The following is a 3,609-nucleotide window of genomic DNA, read 5'->3' as shown; positions in this document are numbered from 1 at the left end:
GCGTCTCCTGTCTCCTGTTTCATTGGAGCTGCGCCGGTCAAGGAAGGTGTGCTCCTGTCCCTCAGATAGCATAAAATGGCTGTGGCTGCACTCAAGGGAGCCCCTGGGGCACTGAGGGCCGCCGATGCCCCTCAGTGCCCCTGGGGCACTGAGGGCCGCCGATGCCCCTCATCCCACACAGACAGAAAGACGGGGTCAGGCCCCCAGGGACAGCAGCCTCCCCAGCTGGAGCATCCTGGAGGAGGCATGGACAAAGTGGCCACCACTGGACTTTCCCTCAGGCTTGGCCCCTACCCAGGACCTGCCTGGTTGCCAGGCTTGCCAGCTCGGCTCCCTCTACCCATGCAGCAGGGTGTGGGGCCTACCTGCCTCACCCTCCTGGTGGGTGAATCAGCCCCCAGACACTTTTCATTAGCTCCCTAGGACCATCCCCAAAGTGACAGTTTGGCCTAGAACTCAAATTATTGTCTTCATGGAGGACTAAATTTGATAAATGTTACTTCCCAATCTGTTCATCTAAACCTATGTGTCTCTGTGGGACAGTGTTCCCCACCCTCACTCACAGTGAGAGCGCAGTCTTGGGTGGGCTCTGCGACCCTGACAGGCCTCGATGCCCTTCTGCGGAGATTACACTTAGGAATGAGCCTGACCTGCCTGCCTGCCAATCCAGTGTAGAAGCTGGGGACGGCTGTTCTTCAGTGCGTCTTCAGATCTCACCGTCCAGCCCCTCCCAGGGAAAACATATCACTTGGCAGGCTGGGGATTAAATCCCCCTGAATCCTGTTTGGCCATTAAAAGTCTGGCCCTTTATTCAGTGTTCTCTTTGGAAATTAGCATTGTCCTTTAAACAAAGCCATATTCGGGAGGGTAAGAGGGAAGCCACTGATGGTGGAAAATTAGATTTAAACTTTTAAGTACTGATATTTGTGTGTATAATCCTCACACCCCCCTGAATGGAAACATGACTTGGAATGAGACTGCCTTTTCATGTTTTAATTGCTGTCTCACCATTGCATCCATTCTGGTCAACTGTCAGCTGCTCATTTAGTTACCAAGATGGGACACATGCTTGGAGTCCAGGACTTCTTGCTGTCTTTTTTCTGCTTATCTCCTTAGTATGTCATAGAAGAATCACAACTAACCAGTGTCAAGATGCTGTACAACCTGGACTTACTCTGCTGCAGCTGCTTCAGCTTCAAAACAAGAAAAGGGAGACCTGCAGAAGACCCGCCTGACCCAGTACAAGCAGACAGTAATGAGTATTAATGAACAGGCACCAACATAAACTGTTATAGTCTGTCCTAGGCCTACGTGACTTGTGGCGAGATCCCCACTAGCTTAGAGACAGGTTAATCTTTAAGTCAATGGCCAGAGCCAAAGTCAGCTAACATACTGCAAAGTTCTGGTGCCTCAAAGCCAGATAGCAAGGCAGCTGGGGCTTCACTCATGCAAATTCCTTCCTGCTCAGCAGTCACAGCTAGCAGACAATCAGGTTAACAATGGTTAACAATGGTTAACAATGATCTGCTCCTGGTTGCTTTGCTATGAATGCATTGTTCCTCAATTCTTGAGCCATGACTGGGTCAGCAGCTGACCATCACTGCTCCTGCAGCCCACCAGCAAACACCCCCAGTCAAGCTATACAACTAATAAAGGCCAAGGACACCACGTCTCATGGCCGTTGACTTTAACCATCCTGATGGCCCTTGTAACTAAAATACACTGTGTTTGTCTGTGTCTTGTTCTACCATCACACCTGTGAGCAGGAGATCAGCGGTCCTAGGCCATGGCTCCAGTAATTCCCTGCATTGTCTGATCTTCCTGTTGTCTTTTTCTTCAGTTAAAAATAACCTCCAAAATGTCTTGCTGCAGAAATAGCCAATCTAAAATTAAGTCTCCTCCAGGGTCCATTATAACATGTGACAGAAGTCAAGCCTGGACAAAGCAGAGCTGTTCAGAGTGCTCCAGGCCCTGTGGTCTGGGGGTTTGGTTTTGTTTTTATAGGTGCCAGGGAATGAACCCATCACCTCCTTACTGTGCTGAATTCCCGGCCCATTTTATAATTTGAGTCAGGGACTTGTAAATTGTTGAGGCTCGGCTTTTATGTTTTAGGATTCTTCTTAAGATGGCTGTCTTCATATAGCTGTTCCCTTTTCGTTTTTATGCTTGTTAATAGGAAATTCCTTGTAATGTGTAAGGAGAAGTATTAGTGCTTGTGGATTTGAAGGTAAATTAAATTTCTCACTTTTAAAGTATATTCTACCTATGATCACAATAGCCAAAAGCAAATTGAACATACGTTTTTAAACAGGACTTAGGAAAAAACAGAAATGTTGTGTCTTTCTTTGCAGTTATTTTAGATAAATAACATAAACCGGTGATCTGTGTATTAAAATTCATCTCAGAGGCAGGGAGGATACTGCCTATAATCCCAGCACATCCGAGGCTGAGGCAGGATTGCTGCAAGTTTGAAGCCAGCCAGAATTCCATGGCTAGCACCTGCCTCACTTCTCAGCCCCGCAGTCTCTGGGATGGAATGGGGCTGGCAGGGTCCGGAACATAGAACCAGATGACCCTCACACTCCCGATGGAGCTGCGGGGAGAAAGTGGTAACAGGACGCAGGATGACGCTGAGGAGTACTTGCATCTTTACAAACAAATTCATTTATTTTAATAGAAAAGATTTTTGGTCAGTACATGTGTCATATTAAACAATAAAGCCAGGCTGATCATTTTTATTTTATAAAGACCGGGGCGTGCAGACAAACTGCGGAGACTTCAGACTGCACTTCGTTTCCTTCACACAGTGTCCCCCGCTGAGACCCGCGGCGCACAGGCATCCATGCCTGGCTGGGCGGAAATGATCTGAGGACCAAGCCCGCGCAACTAGGTTTTAAAAGTGAAAGAGAAAAAGAAAAAGACAAAAAAAAAAAATTTTTTAAAGACCAAAAAAAAAAAAAAAAAAAAAGTAAAAGACAACACAGTGTCAGCGGGGACACAGGCCCAGCGAGGTGAGCCGATCAGGCGGACTGGGAGGGGGCCCGCGCCGCGCATGCGCCGAACTGGACGCGGTCGGGGGGAACGGCAGGGTCCGCGCTCAGTAAGCACAGATGGAGGACACGACGGCCGCGATTCCTTTGATTGAAGCTGGGTTCTAAACGCCAACCTTGTTTTTGGTGGAAAATGAAAACAGAACATTCTTAGCAGAGGATGGTTTCGATCCATCGACCTCTGGGTTATGGGCCCAGCACGCTTCCGCTGCGCCACTCTGCTTAGCTGATGGCAATTGGCTCTGTTAATGCCTTTGTCTTTAGCCAGTTTCAGAACTCGCTTCTTTCCCAGTAAAATCACTGATTTCCTTCACTCAGGTGACGACAACATTGATCCCAACCGTTCAAAGCAAAAGTAACTCGGGGCTTCTGAAAGGAAACCGCCGTAGGCTGCGCAGCCTTTCTCGAGGAGTCGGCTTAGCTCTGTAGCGTAAGAAAGCTAAAGAGCAAATTTAAAAACTGAATTTGAGGAACGTTTTCCAGACGCTCAAAGTAGAGCTTAAACGCCATTAGTGGACCAGGGACCGAACACTGGGATCCCACCTGACAGGCCAGAACT

At 48.2% G+C, this 3,609-nt stretch overlaps 1 non-coding gene across 1 annotated transcript; it reads right to left on the bottom strand.

Annotated features, from left to right (window-relative positions):
• Nucleotides 1-3,201: 3,201 nt before the first annotated feature.
• Nucleotides 3,202-3,273, bottom strand: Trnam-cau (transfer RNA methionine (anticodon CAU)). Its single transcript has one exon. It is a non-coding gene; the product is annotated as a tRNA-Met (tRNA).
• Nucleotides 3,274-3,609: the final 336 nt, after the last annotated feature.

This window comes from Cavia porcellus, unplaced genomic scaffold (genome assembly GCF_034190915.1).
Source record: "Cavia porcellus strain 051 isolate PalLab524CR breed Dunkin Hartley unplaced genomic scaffold, mCavPor4.1 scaffold_13, whole genome shotgun sequence".
In the NCBI taxonomy this organism is placed as follows: domain Eukaryota; kingdom Metazoa; phylum Chordata; class Mammalia; order Rodentia; family Caviidae; genus Cavia; species Cavia porcellus.
Note: the sequence above shows the minus strand (reverse complement) of the source record. Positions and strands in the feature narration are given on the sequence as shown.